The 18,843-nt window shown below is 41.8% G+C and overlaps 1 long non-coding RNA gene across 1 annotated transcript in view; it reads right to left on the reverse strand.

Annotated features, from left to right (window-relative positions):
* Positions 1–18,843, reverse strand: part of LOC309606864 — a 46,910-nt gene continuing 28,067 nt past the window's right edge. Inside the window, exon 2 of the long non-coding RNA XR_014232089.1 lies at positions 1–18,843. This exon is cut by the window's right edge and continues 9,702 nt beyond it. This is a non-coding gene — a long non-coding RNA (uncharacterized lncRNA).

Here is an 18,843-nt window from a genome sequence, read left to right on the forward strand (position 1 = left end):
CATTATTACTGCTGCATATTTATAAAATGGACCTTACTTTTAATAAAAAGAACTAAATAATTTGATGACTTAATTTATTCATTTCAAATCATCTGCTCCTTCCACCAACTTTGAGAAGCATCATGGCATGAAAGAAAAGAGTACTATATGGGGAGTCATCTAAATTCATTTCACCAGTGAGAAATCCAAGACCCAGAGAAATTAGATGACTTATCCAAGATCTCACAGCTTTTAAATGGCCAAGTCCAAATTCCAGCCCAGGTCTTCTGATTCCAAAATATGGTTCATTCTCCACAAAAGGAAAATGCTGCAGGTTCTGCACAACTTATTACTGAAACTTACCAGTTATTGCCCTTCCTAGAATATTCTTCCAAATTACAACACCACATGGATCTTGCTGAGCAAACTCTATATCAAATTTAAAGCCTCCCTGACTTTAAAGCTCTACCTGTTTTAACAGGTTCAGTGCCTCCAGTCTCAGTACTAAATATATGGAATTCTGTATAATTTTTCTGTTTGTATGACAGCTATTCAAAAAGAACAGGGCTCAGAGGAATTGCTGGTACAACAGGTGTAGTTTGGGATTTTGCAAGGAGCTCAGTACCCCATTAGAAATGTGTATTTGGCATTACCTATGACTGTTTTGATGTAGTCTTTAAGAAAAAAAAGGCCACTTTTCTAGACTATAATGGTCAAAGAGTTCTCCATGGAAAGAGTTTTAAACAAAATACTTTTGTGCAGATATAGATCACCAACTTACATGAAGTTCTTTGGAATATAATTACCTATTAAAAAGAATGGATTAAAGCAGTGTTGTTCAATACAAATATAATGCAAGTAATTTCATATCTTCTGGTAGCCACAATTTTAAAAAGTAAAGGGAAATAGGTGAAATTAATTTTAATAATATATGTTATTTAAATTCAGTGTATCCTAAATATTACCATTTCAACATGTAATCAACAAAAAAATTATTGACAAGATAGTTTACATCCTTTATATTTTCATTCTAAGTCCTGGAAATCTGGATTAGCCACATTTCAAGTGCTCAATACCCACACCTGCCTAGTGGCTCTGTATTGAACAGAACAAGGTTAGAGAAATCTATTCATTCAAGGGGATGCTCATGGTGTGTTTTTAGGGGGGAAATGCAAGGTAGAGGATATTAGATAGTAAGAGTTCATGTTTAAGGGGAAAAAGGAACCTACACATGTCAGGTGTGTTTATGTACGCTTGGATGAGTATGAAGAAAGATGTTAAAGAGTGTATACATCAGGCTTTTAACACTGGTTATTTCATGAGAATATGATTTGAATGGGCTGGGTGGTAGATAGAATACTACTAGCTATTTTATATACATCTTTGTATTGTTTCACACATTACAATGAGTCTGTATTAATTTCTTACTTTGTCTTCAATCTACCAAATAAATTGGCAAAAGCTGGGGGGCAATGGGTTTAAGAAGAGGAGAATTTTAGTTGATACAGCAATCAGAGCACAAGCTTTCAGAAAGAAAGCAAATTAAAGAAATTTTATATTTAACTCAACACACTTAATGACAAAAATAAATCTGTTTGGAGATGATGTAGAAAAATAATAAGTTGTTATTTGAATCTTAGAATCAAAGAATATTGCAGAATCAGAAGTCAACTCCTACTCCTGCTCCATCAAAGAAATTCTTCCATCTCAGCTTGAAAGGAAAACATTTGGTGTCTTACCAGATATAGCCAGGGCTAAAAGGTCACTCCTTTGTCAGGAATCACATTCCAAACCAACAACCTTCCTAACCCAAGTTTCTCTCCATTTTTCAAATGAAAACACCAGAATTTAACAAGTCAGTTAATAGCAGGCAGAAGTAAAAAGACATTGCCCCAGTCAGACCAAGGCCAAAGGCTACTTTGAGAAATGGGTAGTGGACAGCAGGGTATCAATATAATTCTGAAGGTAGATGAGGATCACCAAGCCCAAACCCATCCCAGCAGAGAGGGGCCAGGAAACGGCTAGAGAAATGAGTTCAAGGAGGGCTCAGAGTAGATCCTCAAGATCACCCTCACCACTACCCCTTGACAAATCTTCCTATTCCTGTAATTCATCAAATTATGGCTTAATCTTTGCACACTGCAAAGTAAAATAGAAAACTGTGTCAATAAAAATGCTGACAAAAATACAGCCTAAAACATACACCTGGATGATTCAGAGAAATTAATTGGAAACAAGAGTTGGCTAAATAATTGGTTCTCCATTCCACTGAGGTTAGGAAAGCAAGCCCCTTAAAAACAAGATAGAATGGAAGCCTTAAACTTTTTTTAAAAAGTAAAATCTTAATACTAAAAAAAAGATAGCATGACAACTCTTTTCCCATTCAGCTGAAATTATTTTCCATAGTCCTTTCCTGAAGATTATTCTCCATGTCCTCCTGTAATCAACATAAGAGACTTCCACTTACAAATCAACTCATCCATGAGCCATATCAAATGATGAGCTAATGTCTTTTCATCTGGCAGACTCTCTTACAAACATGTGAAAGAGACTCCCACAATAATGACTCAATACCAGAGTTCTGAAAAGAATAAATCAGCAGACACTGGTGACTTTTTTAAAAAGTCAGCTGTGGGACTTCCCTGATGGTGCAGTGGTTAAGAATCCACCTGCCAATGCAAGGGACACAGGTTTGAGCCCTGGTCCAGGAAGATCCCACATGCCATGGAGCAACTAAGCCTGTGCACCACGACTACTAGGCCTGTGCTCTAGAGCCCGTGAGCCACAACTACTGAGCCCATGTGCCACAACTACTGAAGCCCACACACCTAGAGCCCGTGCTCTGCAACAAGAGAAGCCACCGTGATGAGAAACCCACACACCACAATGAAGACCCAACGAAGCCATAAATAAATAAATAAATAAAAAATTTTAAAAACTCCCTAAACCAACCACTTGAGAGTAAAGGGCAGTCTGGGACATCCATCATACTGAAATAAATGTGACACCACCCCATGCCGGCATGGTGTGAGGCACAAGGAGAGGGAAACACTAAGGGCCTCTGCCCTCAAAGAGCTTCAGTTCAACCAGAGCCCTCAGATGGACGAACACGTAAAGTCAGCTCTAGCAATCCCTGAAATAGGCCAAGTGACAAGTGGGGTTGGCTGGGGACAGTCTCAGTGTGTTGTTCCACCATAAAGATTAACGGCCTTCCTTCCCACCCCCCCAAGAAAAAAAAGCTCCCTCTGCTTAAATAAATAAATAAATAAAAAGTCAGCTGTATGGACTCAAGGTCTAAGGAAAGGAAGCAAGGAAAGAGGAGATAGACAGAGGACATATGGATAAAGCATGATGGGTGGAAATGAGTAGTGAGACATGTAACAGAGCTTCAGTTTGCTATTTGCAGTTAATCATAGCTCTCTGATGCTATAAGTCCCTCTTCCAGAAAAAAAAACAGACGGCAGAGTGGGAAGACCCTGAATTTCCCTTCTGCCACAGACACCAAAATTACAACTACTTACAGAGCAACTATTTATGAGAATGTCCCAATGATTAGCAGAAAAGAGTTCCCACAACTAAAGACACAAAAAAGGAACCAGAACAAGATTAGTAAGGGGGCAAAGATGCAATATAGTCAGGACCCACACCCCAGGTCAGTGACTTACAAATGGGAGGAATATCAAAATCATACATGTCCTCCCCAAGAAGCTAGGGGTCTGAGCCTCACATTTGGCTCCCCATCCTGAGGTCTCCCATTAGGAAAATGAACCCCCAGAATGTCTGGCTTTGAAGGTCAGCAGGGCCTGCATGTGGACAACCAGAGGGCTATAGGAAAAAGAGACATCACTCTTAAGGGTGCACACAAAATCTCACACACTCCAAGGCCAGTGCAGAAGCAGTAGTTTGAAAGGAGCCTGGGTCAGACCCACTTGCTGATCTTGGACAGCCTCCTGGTGAGGCAGGAGGCAACTGGGACACTCCCCCCCAAGGATGGAGACACTGGCAGAAGTCATTTTGGGGAGCTTGTTCTACTGTGATAACACAAATGGTAGCAAGCACACACGTTTTGGAATCCTCCCTCTAGCCTATAAGCATCAGGGACCTGGCCCCACACACCAACAGGCTGGAACCAGCCCAGAGCCCCTCTGGGCTGTGCAGACAACTACAAAAGAAGCATAACTCACCCTCCAGCAGACCTGCAGCCATTGCACAAGACATGGGCTTGTAGCAAACCATGGTGGGGTTCATCCCCGCCTGCCAGTGTGCCCACAAAAGTCAGCCCTGCCACAAAAGAAGGTCCCACACAGCCTACATAGGAGGCACTCCTAGAGCATATTGTTCTAGTGACCAAGGGGAGCATGCTGCTGGGCCCCATAGGACATCTTCTACATAAAACCACTTCTCCAAAATCAGGAAATGTAACCGACTGACCAAATACATAGAAATAAAAAGAGAATTAGGCAAAGTGAGAAAACAGAGGACTATTTTCCAAAGTAATGAAACATAACCTCAGAAAAAGAACAAAACAAAGTGGAGCTAAGAAAACGACCTGATAAAGAGTTCAGGGTAATCATTATAAAGATGTTCACCAGACTCATGAGAATGGATGAGTGATAATTTCAATAAAGTTATAAAATATAAAGAAGACCAAATAGAGCTGAGGAATACAATAACTAAATAAAAAATACACTAGAAGGAATCAACAGTAGATTAGATGAGATAGAGGAATGGCTCAGCAATCTGGAAGACAGAGAAGTGGAAATCATGCAAGCTGAACTGAATAAAAAGGAAAAAGAATTTTTAAAAATGAGGATAGTTTAAGAGAATTCACATTATAGGGGTCCCAGAAGGAAGAGAGAGAGAGAAAGGAGCAGGGAACATATTTGAAGAAATAATAGGTGAAAATTTCTCTAACCTGGGGAAGGGAACAGACACACAGGTCCAAGAAGCAAAGAGAGTCCCAAACAAGATGAACCCAAAGAGATCTATACCAAGACACATTATAATTAAAATGGCAAAATTTTAAGATAAAGAAAAATATCTTAAAAGCATCAAGAGAAAAATAACTAGTTCCATACAAGGCAAATCCCATAAGATAATCAGCTGACTTTTTAGCAGAAAGTTTGCAGGCCAGAAGTAAGTGCACAATGTGTTCAAATGATGAAAAGAAAAAACAACAACCAATGGACAGATCATTGAGGCAGAAAATCAATAAGGAAATACTAGCTTTAAATGACACCTTAGACCAGAGAGACTTAATTGATATATAAAGAGATTTCCATCTGAAAACAGCAGAATGCACATTCTTTTCAAGGGCACATGGAACATTCTCCAGTATAGATTACATGCTAGGCCACAAAACAATCTTTGGTAAGTTTAAGAAAATTGAAATCATAGTAAGCATCTTTTCCAACCACAAAGCTATGAGACAAAATCAACTACAAGAACTGCAAAAACCTCAAACACGTGGAGGCTAAATAACCAATGAGTCACTGAAGAAATCAAAGAGAAAATCAAAACACACCTGGAGACAAACGAAAATGAAAACACAATTATCCAAAATGGCAAAAGCTGTTCTAAGAGAGAAGTTTATAGCAATACATGCTTACCTGAGGAAACAAGAAAAATCTCAAATAAACAACCTAACCTTACAACTAAAGGAGCTAGAAAAAGAACAAGCAAAACCTAAAGTTAATAGAAGGAAAGAAATCAAAAAGATCAGAGAAGAAATAAGTGAAATAGAGACTAAAAAATATAGAAAAGAGCAGTGAAGCTAATAGCTTGTTCTCTGAAAAGATAAACAAAACCTTTAGCCAAACTCATCAAGAAAAAAGAGAGAGGGTCCAAATCAATAAAATCAGAAATTAAGAAAGGAAAAGTTACTACTGACACCACAGAAATACAAAGGATCATAAGAGGCTACTATGAACAATTACATGCCAATAAAATGGACATTTATATGCCAATAAAATGGACAATTATATGCCAATAAAGTGGACAGAAGAAACGAACAAATTCCCAGAAATGTATAATCTCCCAAGACTGAACCAGGAAGAAACAGAAAATATGAACAGACCAGCTTCCAGTAATGAAATTGAATCAGTAACTTTAAAACTCCCAATAAAAAAAGTCCAGAACCAGATGGCTTCACAGGTGAATTTTACCATTTAGAGAAGCGTTAGCACCTATCCTTCTCAAACTATTCCAAAAAACTGCAGAGGAAAGAAAGCTACTGAATTCATTCCATGAGGCTAGCATAGAATCACCCTGATATCAAAATAAGACAAAGATATCACAAAAAAAGAAAATTACAGACAAATATCACTGATGAACAGATGCAAAAATCCTCAACAAAATATTAGCAATCTGAATCCAACAATACATTAAAAGGATCATACACCATGATCAAGTGGGATTTATCCCAGGATTTTTCAACATCTGCAAATCAATCAATGTGATATGCCACATTAACAAACTGAAGAATAAAAACCATATGATCATCTCAATAGATGCAGAAAAAGCTTTTGACAAAATTCAACATCCATACATGATTAGAAAAACTCTCAAGAAAGTGGGTGTAGAGGGCACATACCTCAACATAATAAAGGCCATATATGACAAGCTCACAATTAACATCATACTTAATGGTAAAAAGCTGAGAGCATTTCCTCTAGGATAAGGAACAAGACAAGGATGCACACTCTCACCACTTTTCTTCAACATAAAATTGGAAGTCCTAGCCACAGCAATCAGACAAGTAAAAGAGATAAAAGGAATCCAAATTGGAAAGGAAGAAGTAAAACTGTCATTATTTGCAGATGACCTGATACTATACATAGAAAATCTTAAAGATGCCACCAAAAAAACTATTAGAGCTCATCAATGAATTCAGTAAAGTTGCAGGATACAAAATTAATATACAGAAATCTGTTGCATTTCTATATACTAATAACAAACTATCAGAAAGAGAAATTTAAAAAAATCCTATTTACCATTGCATCAAAAAGAACAAAATACCTAGGAATAAATCTACCTAAGGAGGTAAAAGACCTGTACTCGGGAAACTATAAGACACTGATGAAAGAAACTGAAAATGACACAAACAGATGGAAAGATATACTATGTTCATGGATTGGAAGAATTAATACTTTTTTTTTCAATATTTATTTATTTATTTACTTAGGCTGCCCTGGGTCTTAGTTGCAGCCTGCAGGATCTTCATTGCAGCATGCTAACTCTTAGTTGTGGCATGCATGCAGGATATAGTTCCCTGACCAGGGATCAAACCCAGGCCCCCTGCTTTGGGAGCGTGGAGTCTTTACCCACTGGGCCACCAGGGAAGTCCCAAATTAATATTTTTTAAATGACCATACTACCTAAGGCAACCTACAGATTCAGTTCAATCCCTATCAATTTCAAAATGTGTATGGAAAAACAAAAGACTCTGAATAGCCAAAACAATCTCGAGAAAAAAAGAATAGAGCTGGAGGAACTATGCTCCCTGACTTCAGACTATACTACAAAACTACAATACTCAAAAAGGTATGGTACTGGCATAAAAACAGACACATAGATCAATGGAACAAATTAAAGAACCCAGAAATAAACCCAGGCACACAATTAATGGTCAATTAATCTACAACAAAGGAGGCAAGAATATACAATGGGGAAAAGACAGTCTCTTCAATAAGTGGTGCCGGGAAAACTGGACAGCTACATGTAAAAGAATTAAACTGGACTACTTTCTCATATTATATACAAAAATAAACTCAAATTGATTAAAGTTATTTAAATGTAAGACCTGAAACCATAAAATCCTAGAAGAAAACATGGGCAGTACACTCTGACATTGGTCTTAGCAATATTTTTGGGGGGTCTCCTCAGTCAAGAAAAATAAAAGCAAAAATAAGCAAATGAGACCACATCAAATGAAAAAGCCTTTGCACAATGAAGGAAACTATTAACAAAACCAAAAGGCAGCCTACTGAATAAGAGAATAGTAATTTATTCTTTTAGATGCAATTGTAAATGGAGTTGTTTTATTAATTTCTCTTTCTGACAGTTTGAATAGATATTTGCAAATGATACATCTGATATTTGCAAATGATACATCTGTTAATATCCAAAATATACAAAGAACTCATACAACTCAACATCAAAAAAATATAAACAAACCAATCAAAAAATGGGCAGAGGAGCTGAATAGACATTTTTCCAAAGAAGGCATACAGGCACATGAAAAGATGCTCAACATCACTAATCATTCAGGGAAATGCAAACCAAAACCACAGGATGTCACCTCCTCACACCTGTCAGAATGGCTACAATCAAAAAGACAACAAATAACAAGTGTTGGCGAGGATGTGGCGAAAAGGGAACCCTCATGCACTGTTGGTGGGAATGTAAGTTGTTGCAGTTTTTATGGAAAGCAGTATGGAGGGTCCTCAAAAAATTAAAAATACAATCCAGCAATTCCACTTCTGGGTATTTGAAGAAAACAGAAACACTATTTTAAAAAGATATATGCACCACTATGTTTGTTGCAGCATTATTTATAATAGCCAAGATGTGGAAGTAATCTAAATGTCCACAGAGAGATGAGTGGATAAAGAAGGTGTGGTATGTATATATATATATATATATATATATATATATATATATATACACAATGGAATATCATTCAGCCATTTAAAAAAAATGAAATCTTACCATTTGCAACAACATGAATGGTTCTAAAGGATATTATGCTAAGTGAAATAAGTCAGACAGAGAAAGTAAATACCATATCATCTCACTTATATGTGAAATCTAGAAAACAAAACAAGCAAAAAGAAAGAAAACAGACTCATAAATACATAGAACAAATGGGTGGTCACCAGAGGGGAGTGGGTGTTGGGCAGGAGGGGGGAATAAGTGAAGGGGATTAAAGGGTATAAACCTCCATTTATAAAATAAGCAAGCCATGAGATGTAATATACAGCATAAGGAATATGGTCAATAATATTGTAATAACTTTGTATGGGGACAGATGGTTACTAGACTTATCACGGTGATCATTTCATAATGTATGAAAATGTCAAATCACTATGTAGTACACCTGAAACTAATATAATATTGTATGTCAACTATTTCGATAAAGAGAGAGGCAGAGAGAGAGAAGTTCAAGAGAGTGTGCAAATAAAAACATTCTAGATATATATTGCTTGGGGGAAAAGCATTGTCATTGTCTTTTGGAGTCTCATGACCATCTCTTCCAGTGTCTCCCTTTGGTAGCATTTGAGGCATTTTAAGACTTCCATGATGTCAAAACTTGATGGTAATGTGATTTATTCCAAATATCCCTTGATTCCTCTAATAGCTCATTATGAAGCCATCATATATTAACTTGTCCAAGGTCTTGGACTTTTCTATAATCTCAATCCGTGATGTGTTTTAGAGAATAAAAGTTCCATATAACAGAGTCAATGAAGGCTTTGCTTGTGTTTGTCCTTAAACTGTTTCTCTAAGCCTTTAAGGGTTGCCTCTAAATTCTGTTACTGTGAAATTTACCGTCAAGTCCATGTTTGTGCTATGTTTGTTCCCTTATAGTTTTCTTAACTTTTAGTGTTCCACCCTCAACCTGTACATACTGGACAGCCAGAAAAACAGACAGATTGGACTGTTATTATTTCTGCCTGGAAGGGTTTCACAGTGGATGATTTTCTACCAGAAAAAAAAAAACTTTAAAAGCCTTAGCCTCACATTAAGTTCCCACTTTATATCAAGGTATGAGGTCCATATGGAACTTCCAGGAAAGAATATAAATAGAAAAGTGGCAACAAGAAACATGGCACCTATTTAACAAATTGTTTGCTAGACTAAGAGCTTTAATCACCTGTCCCTGGCTCTTTATCTTCTTACCTCCGACCTATCCTCTGGTTTAAGATGCAGTATCACTTCCCCCAGAAAGCCTCCATGACCCACCAGTTCCAGGTTGTAAGCTCTCAAGGGCCACTATAACACCTTCTCACTCGCCATTTCATCATTATATTATAGTTGCCTTTTATTTATCTGTACCATGTTCCCTGAACCGGACCATAACTCCCATGGCAGTCTTGGTTTCAGACATTATGCCCAATGCCCATCACAGTGCCCCCAGACAGTGCAATAAATAGATGAGAAACGCATGGGTGAGCCATTTTATCATAAATAACAAACTTTTGACTGCATTAACAAAACAATGTAATGTGCATCCTTAAAAATTTATAAGCCATGTGTGACCAGGTCGCATATGAAGCCTCCATCACACTATCCACTCCTCTTACAGCAGGGCTCAACACCTCAATATACCCCAAAAATTGATTAAAATTCATAATTCATTAATAAAAGTGAATACTTTATTGAAGAGTTCATGGGAAGACAAGGAATAAGGTTTACATTCTCATACCATAAGGAAAATTTTCTTTAAAATTCCCTGCATACTTTTCTATTCTTTCCCATGAAGTTCTCCTAATAGCCACATCACCCATCTTCTCTTCTCACAGCCCCCTTTCCAGCCTCGGAAGCCCCCTGGACACAGCCCCCTTCCTCTCTCAGCCCTTCCTCAGCTTCTGTCCATCTCCATGCTTTAGGTAGCAAAGATTCATTCCAACTTGCATTTGCCCCATCATCACCCAGCCCAACAAATAAATGCTTCACCTTGGGATCCACCCTCATTAGAAAGCTGAACTATATATCAAAATTACATAAGCTTTCCCTGAAACCTACTTGTTGATTGCAAGTTCATAGAGGGTACAGATCATGTCCACTTAATCAGCCAGACCAATTCCACATCCAATCTACCTTCTTGACCTCCACTCCTGAAAGATTTGACAAAAAGATCTTTCCTTTTATTCTGTGTATTCTGTGATCATCACCTGTCCACTCAGAAGTGGAGGGGGACAGGGGTTTCAGCAGAAATTGTTTTTAAATACGTTTCAAGAACCGTGAAATACCTCTTACCAAGTGGACATCAAATACTTTGAATACTAATCATCTCAGTCAAGGTTCAATCAGAAAAGCAGAAGCAGTAAGAGCTTATATTAAGAGATTCATTACAAGAAATTACCTATGCAGTTGTGGGCACTGGCTGAGCACACCGCTATCCCTAAGGCAGTGAGTCAGGAAAGAAAGATCTCAGTGTTGCCGAACTCAGGTCAGGCTGCTCACCGCTCAAAAATCAATACTCGAAAGAGAGACGAATGTTGGTAGAAAGGAAAGTTGCTTTTAATCAGAATGCCAGCAATCTGGGGAGATGGTGGACTCAGTGTCCCCCAAAAACCATCTCCGAAGATTCTGCTCGACCATGAAAGTTTTTAAAGGGTAAAAGGGAAGTAATCTCAATCATTGAGATAGGGGGTCAGAGTCATTACCATGCTCCACTGTGTGCAGGCTTGTTGACTCCTTGTGATCTCCCTCTAGATATTACGTTGTTCACACAGTTTAGTCACACAGTTTGGGAGATTACTGAAGGGGAATCTAGGGAAGAGATCTGGTCATCTGTTAATCACTTATTCTTCATTTCCACTTACTTGATCTACGGAGAGAACCAACACCTTAGGCAAGGTATTGTGTGATCAAAAGATTTGAAAGGTGTGCTTGGACCAGAGGTGAGTAGAGCATGGGGGGGGGGGGGGCGGGGCCTGGTTAAAGGTTAGTGACAAGACCAAAGCGGCCTCCCACAGAGAGCTCTTTCCTGCCAAAAGCTGCTTACGTTGGTGGGGCTGGAACACACAGGCAGAGGCTCAAGATGTCATCCAAGAGCAGAATTCCTTCTTCTCCTTGGGAAGCCGCAGCCCTGCTTTTAAGGCCTTCTACCTGATTCAGTCATGTCCCCCCCCCAGGTGATCCAGCATGATCTCTCTTAGTTAAAGTCACCTCCTTGGGGGCAACATGATAGATAACTATATCTGCAAAATGCCATCACAGCAAGACCTAGATTAGTGTTTGTTGAATAACTGGGGACTGTAGCCTACACAAGTTGACACATCAAAGAAGCCATCACACCATAGTAAACACAAGAAGAAGAAGAGGCACCTGTGGATCATTCCATGCCACACGCTTCACATATGTTATCTCTTTTACTTGTCACAATCACTCAATGTGACATCACTATCTCATTTTACACAAACTCTTCCGGATGACGATTAGGGCTAAAATGCCATTGGGAAGGCAGCAGCTTGTACAATACTCTGATACGTTTTAGAGTTATTAGCCAACTGCTCTCTATTAGTACAGACAGGAACATGAAGGGTGGAGAGGAAATTCCTCCAGCATCTAGCGGAGAACGTGACCAAAGGCTCCTGGTTGGTGCCCCCATATCCCATCCACCAGGGCCCACCTCCCACTTCCTCCTTCAGGGACTGTTCATCAAGGGACTTCAGAGGCCAAAGACTTAGTACAGAGATTTAATGCAGACCAGGGTTTCTCGGCTGCAGCATTACTGACATTTGGGGCTGAAGAATTCTTTGTTGAGGTGCTGTCCAGTGCATAGATAGGACATTTAGCAGCATTCCTACCTCTGCCCACTAGCTGCCAGTAGCAGCCCCCCCTCCCTCTAGTTGTGACAACCAAAAATGTCTCCAGATGATGCCAAATGTCCCTGGAGATGGGGAGGAGGGAGAGCAAAATCCGGTTGAGAACCACTGGTGTAGACCAAGAGTTCACACAGATGACACCTAGAAGGAAAGTGTGGAGGCTACAGCGTGATCACTCCAAAATAGAGGTCAGTGGTCTCTCTCCAGGAATGCACTCATTATTTGGGAACACAACGTACTCTCACCATCAGGCATACTCTGCTCCCCCAGCTACACGTCCTCTTTGCCTGGATAATTTCCAATTGTTTCAGACTCTCTGAGCACCTCAAGTCTGGGAAACGTGCCCCTCCCATGTGTCCCCCACAGAGGCATTCATTGCCCGGTGTCCTGGCCTGTCTCCCCCACTAGATGTAGGTTCCATTCCAGCACTAGCTGTGTCTTACTCAGCACTCCATCACCTATGCCTATCACAGTGCCTAAGACTGGTGTTCAATTAATACTCTTTTTTTTGATAATACTAAAATCTAAATTTTATTAACTTTTTACCCCATGCCAGGCGCTGTGTTAAGAATGAAAGGGTAACTTGTTAATGAGGAATGAATGAATGAATATTGAATGGGAAATCTAATATAAGCTATATGTTATCCATCATGGTCAGAATTATACTAATTATCTCAATACTGAGCATATTCCTAAATATGCAATGCAAAGACTAACAATTTGTAAAGAATTTGTATCCTGTTGTGATATTGTGATTATAATAAATATATATTTGGGTCATCCTTCAGGGTTCCTGGCTCAGCTCCCAAAACCCTTGGAATTTCCTGAACAAGAAGAGAAATGGGATCACTTTTTGTTATAATATTTTGTCCTTTATCCTCATTTCCTGAAATCCCTTCAGAGCCCTCAAGGTGAAATGGGTATCACATTATCAGCCCCTTTCCACCACAACTGAGTTTATGTTAATGAGGGGACTTTTGGAAATCACCTAAGAATGGGGGCTGGTTGCCAGGGGAACCAAGCTGAATAGATGGTTGGAATTTTTAGTCCCACCCCCTGATTTCTGGGGAGGGAGAGGGGGCTGGATGTTGAATCAGTCACCAGTGGCCAATGATTTAATCCATCATGCCAATGTAATGAATCCTCCATAACAAACCCCAAAAAGGACAAGTTTTGAACAGCTTCCAGGTTGGTGAACCAGAACGTTTCCATGTGCCATTGTGTTGGGACCCAAATTCCATTAGGACAGAAACTCCTTTGCTCAGGAACTCACCCTATGTATCTCTTCACCTGGTTCTTGATTCCTATCCTTTACTATCCTTTGTATTAAACCAGAAATCAAGTGAGTTAACTGGTTTCCTGAGTTTTGTGAGCTCCTCTAGCAAATTAATTGAACCCAACGAAGGGGCTGTGGGCACCTCTGATCTATAGCCAGTCAGTCAGAAGCACAAATGACAACCCGGACTTACAATTGGTATCTGAAGTAGCGGGCAGTCTTGTGGGACTGAACCCTGAGCCTGAGGGATCTGACACTATCTCCAGGTAGATAGTGTCAGAATGGAGTTGAACTGTAGGTCACCCAGCTGGTGTCTGAGAATTGCGTGATGGTGTGGAGAAAAAAGCCCCTACGTTGTAATTGGTCCCAGAATTGAACCTATGAAATACATCTTACATTAAAACTTCAATGAACATAGTTTGTCCATCCATAATAATATGGGGGGGGGGGCATTTAAGGTATTTCCATCTTTCAGAGACATAAGTAGGAATATCAATTCTCACATTTCACTGATGGGCGATGAGTCGCTTGATATTCAGTTCTTGTTGATAGAACACCGGATAAACAGCCTTTTCTGAGGCAAAGACATGGTTTCTACACAAACTTAGTCACTTTTGAACCCCTGAACCATAATAAAAGGATCACCAATTTTCCCTTCCCCCAAAAGGCAGTTACCATGGGCCCAAAGAGACATTTCTATTCTGTACTTAGCCTAGATTTTACACAAGGGACTAAAATGGTGTATTATTTGAGCCCAATCCATCAAAACTAATGAGCCTTCTGTACTTTATGGTTCCTCCTCTCCATCATAGGCTATTATCGGTGACCTATGTATCCTCCTCTTTCCAGAGCTGCCCAGGGGCTCAGCTACATAACTCGGGCATAACTGCCTCGTAGTCCTGCAAGCAGCCCTGCATGTTTGTGCAGATGGCCGTGCTGAGAATCAATTCATCAGATGGTTCCAAAGAGCTCTGTGCAATTAAGGATATGCAATGTGGAAAAGCCCCAAACCCAGACAGCGTACCCAGCGCTCTCCATTCAGACCTTCCAGTGATCACTGGCTCAGTCCTGTTCCTCCAGTGGTGAGAGGAGTGACCTAGAAGGAGAGGGGCGGGCATGCTCCTGTGCAGTGCTCAGTGACCGTTCTGAAAGTACAGAAGGAGAGCAGTTGGAGAAGTAACCTCAAATAAATATTCATGAGAAGAAAATCAATTATCCACCTTATGTGCCACCTGCCCTACCAACCCAACTTAGCCCACACCTGTGGGAAGCAGAGGGGGGCATACACACAGATCACGGGCTTCCCCTCGAAGGCACTCACAGAGTCCAAGGGTCCAATGCCAAACCAGGAATTTTGGCACAGCTGACCTGAAAAGATGGAATTTTGTGTGTGTGACCTTTAAAACAGGAACCAAAGCCATCGAGAGATGGCATGGGGTAATGGAAAGAGCAAAGCTTTTCGAGTCAGACTGGCCTGGGCTCAAATGCCAGCATTAACCCTCCTTAACTCCTGCCGCTTAGCACTGATTAGCTGGACAGGTTACCCAGACTCTGAGCCTCACCATCCTCGCCTGCAGAGTAGGGAGAGACACCTACCTGTGTCGAGGGCTGGGAGACAGGGCAGAGGGACTGAGCTAACAAATGTGAAGCATCCAAGCGTGGCTGAAATGAACAACTATTAGTTCCTCCTGTCGCCAAGGATACCATGTCATGGGGGAGAGACTCGATTTGCCAGGGTCAAAACCATTAACACTGTGTCTAGTGGTGGACGAAGGTATGCAAATCCTAGAAGTTTATTGACTCCCCACAGGACTTTTTAAGGACTTGACATATTTAAAGGATTTGGTATTAATATAAAATATTTCTTGACTATTTTTCAGTTGTTTTAAATAAGGTAGCTCGTTGCATAAATTCCTTATTTCTGCATCCAGAGCTATGACAAGGACAAGGCCACCAGGGTTTACCCAGCATTAAAACATTTAGAACACCTCAAAATTATAAACTGTGCTTTCAAAAGTGTTTTACAAAATGGCAGAAATGAATGGAACCAGAGAGCCGAGGTCAAGAGCAAAGACCCCCATTCGCCCAGGGGCCGCTTCTGAGCTCAAGGACTGTAGTCCCACGCTCACACACCACCCTCCTCCCCACCACACCCAGTGGGAGGCAAAGGATGGTCTCCATTGCCCCCAGGCTGATACTCCCTGGCAGTATACTATCCCCAACTTCATGAAGCCATCCGAAAGCAGACTCTGGCTTCCTACAATGAAAATTCCAGCTTTCAACATCACTCCAAGTGGGTGGGGTAGGAGAGATGGCAGTTAAATGGGGGGACCCTATGAAGAAGACGATTTCTATTCTAAGTGCTTATGATTTGCGTCCAGGCTGTACCCTTTTTTGCTTTGTTTTTTGTTTGTTTTCCCAGTTTGTTCATCTGAGTGTGTGTTTGAAAAACCAGGGAATAGAAGGAGGAAGAGAAAGGATTTGTGTGATTGATTACTCCACCCGATAAACACCCTGGGCTCATGATTCAATGGTGCCAAGAGAGAATCGAATTATTCTAATTCTGGGCTGTGGAACCACTTTCCTTCACCAAAGCAGAATAGGGAGCAAGTCGTTGGAGGCACCTGGGCCCCTTCCTGCCTTTCAGACAGCCAGGTGGCCATCGCTGCTGCTTCCAAGCAGAGACAGGTGTCAACCACCAGAGCCTCTGTAACCTGGAATTCTGCTTTGACATCGAAATTTCTCACCCTCCTCACAGGGAGGGGGACCAAAGTTTGACTCAGTGTTGCAAGCTGGCTTCACCCATGTGACACACCTGCCCTCTCCCGGCCTGTCCACAACATTCACACCTCCCACTGATGGCCATGACTGCCCCTCAGCTCCCGGACCCACCCAATTCCCCCAAATAGAGATGGACAGTTTGCAAGAGAAAAGGCAGCAAACAAGAGACCTCTCGTGCAGTCTCACCGCCTCTCCTACCCTGAGGGGAGAAACACACACTCGCCAGCCCATCATCAGAAGCCTGAAGTATCTATGTTAGAGCCTCAGCCTTTGAACCCATGAAACCTCATGCTTGAGGGTGGGAACAGAATGCAGGTTTTCCCCTCAAACCTGGAGTTGTGCAGAGTGGGGCAGCCTGGAAGAGGAGGGAGAGGGAAGGAGGAGAAAAAGAAAAAGCTTGGTTCATAAGACCCTGCTCTTTTGGGTCAAGTCTTCTTTTCACAAGTTCATGACCATCCTCCTCCACCATAGCCTTTCTAAGGGTTTTGAGAAAGAGCCCTAGAAGGAAAACTGTAGCTCCTTCCCTGCCCTTGGCTCTCTGGAAGCCCTCTCCATCTCAACGCCTGGGCCCACACAGCCTGGCCTTGGCCTCACCTGCGACACATGTGTTCACTTCTCCCTGCCCCTCTCTCCGAGGCCCCTTGGTACCCAGCCTTTCCTCCCGCCTGCCTTTTGCTTGTAGGCCCATATGCTGGTTGGCTCTGCTCCCCCCGCTGTATCCCAGTCCTGTCCATTGGAAACACCCCCTGATCCAGCTCATCCTGGGGAGGCCTCCGTGAACGGCCTCGACTCAGAGTGCAAGAAGGAACTCAGGAGGCCACGGAGCTGGTGTTTGTCATTATCGCCCCGGGTTCTCTTCCATACATTTTCCTACTGTTTCCATTCCATAAAAACCGTGAGGAAGGTCACTGAGGGTGATGCAGAGAAATAGGAAAAAGCAAACAAAGTCCCTCGTGCATCCTTCTCCGGGGACGCATGGGCCTCGTCCGCAGGCAGAGCTGCTAGAGCGACATGCGGCCTCAGGCCAGTGTTTATCAGCAGAGCCTGGCCCAGCTGCGGCGTCAAAGGGAGGCTGAAGGATTAGAGAAGGGCAAGATGGATGTGGCCCCTGTGAGTAGTATGGAGGTCAGCAAGTCACTCTGTCCAGCTATAAATACACGAGGTGTGACATCTTGACGAATGCGGAGATCTCCCTTATTTTCTTTTCGATGGCAACTCTGGACATATTACAACCCAGTTGCTGTATATATATATATTCAGGCCCTGACAGCGCCGCAGAATGCCTTTCCCCACACAACACGGGTATTCTCTGTTGCGGCCTGCGACTCGAAGCTGGGACAGAGCTGGCCTTCAGGCACCAGCAGGAAGGTGGCTCAACCACAGCTGGGAAAAGGGCTCACTTGTCTGCCCCGAAGGTTCGGGAACAAGTAAGGATCCTGAAGGGTCCTGCCATCACCTCCACACTGCCTGGGCCACGTGGTGAACAGTCATATTAAGTTTCAGCTTTAGATGTAGCACATGGCTTTGCAAAAGTCTGGACAGGGGCCTTGTCATTCCCTCTCCCACTGTCTTTCCGGGGAAAGAGATGGAGGATGAGATGATAAATCTCACATCCCTTAGACAAAACCAAGCCCAAGATTCTCCGCCAAAGATAATTTCGTTCTCCATGCGGTGACTCGGCGTAACACCTGTTATATTAAAGGTATTTGAACGTCCTCTTCCCTACCCTGTATCCTTGAACTGTGGCTTTCCTTTCTGCTTTTCCAAGCCCTGCCCCAAGCCTGCATCCAGGAACTTGTGTTTTCCATCCAGGGGAAGTTCCTCCCCAACCCTCACTGGCTACAGAAACCTCCTTATTCTCTTTCACACATTGTTACCTCTGCCTGGAACGTCCTTCTCTCCCTCCTTGCCCTTTTGTCCAACAAGAAATTCCCACTTCCAAGCTCAGCTGGGACCCCCGCTCCCAGGCTGTGCTGACTCCTCGCTGCCTTCCCACCTTGTAAGTAAGTGCCTCTCCTAAAGCCTTGACTACACTGTTTTGCAATTACGTGTTTACATGTGTCCTCCCAGGAGTATCTGATTTTGTTCATCTTTATTTTCTTCATTGCTCTGCCCCCAGCCAGCATGAGAAGCATTTTAGATGAATTGAATCCACTGACCAAGACCCTGGTCTCTCTACTTAATTCTCCAACTCTCTCCCAAGACCAGCATTATTCAGCCGGAGCTGCGTTCCTGCCCTGCTTTTCAGAGCAG

Source organism: Balaenoptera borealis (genome assembly GCF_965194805.1).
Source record: "Balaenoptera borealis genome assembly, chromosome: 1".
In the NCBI taxonomy this organism is placed as follows: Eukaryota; Metazoa; Chordata; class Mammalia; order Artiodactyla; family Balaenopteridae; genus Balaenoptera; species Balaenoptera borealis.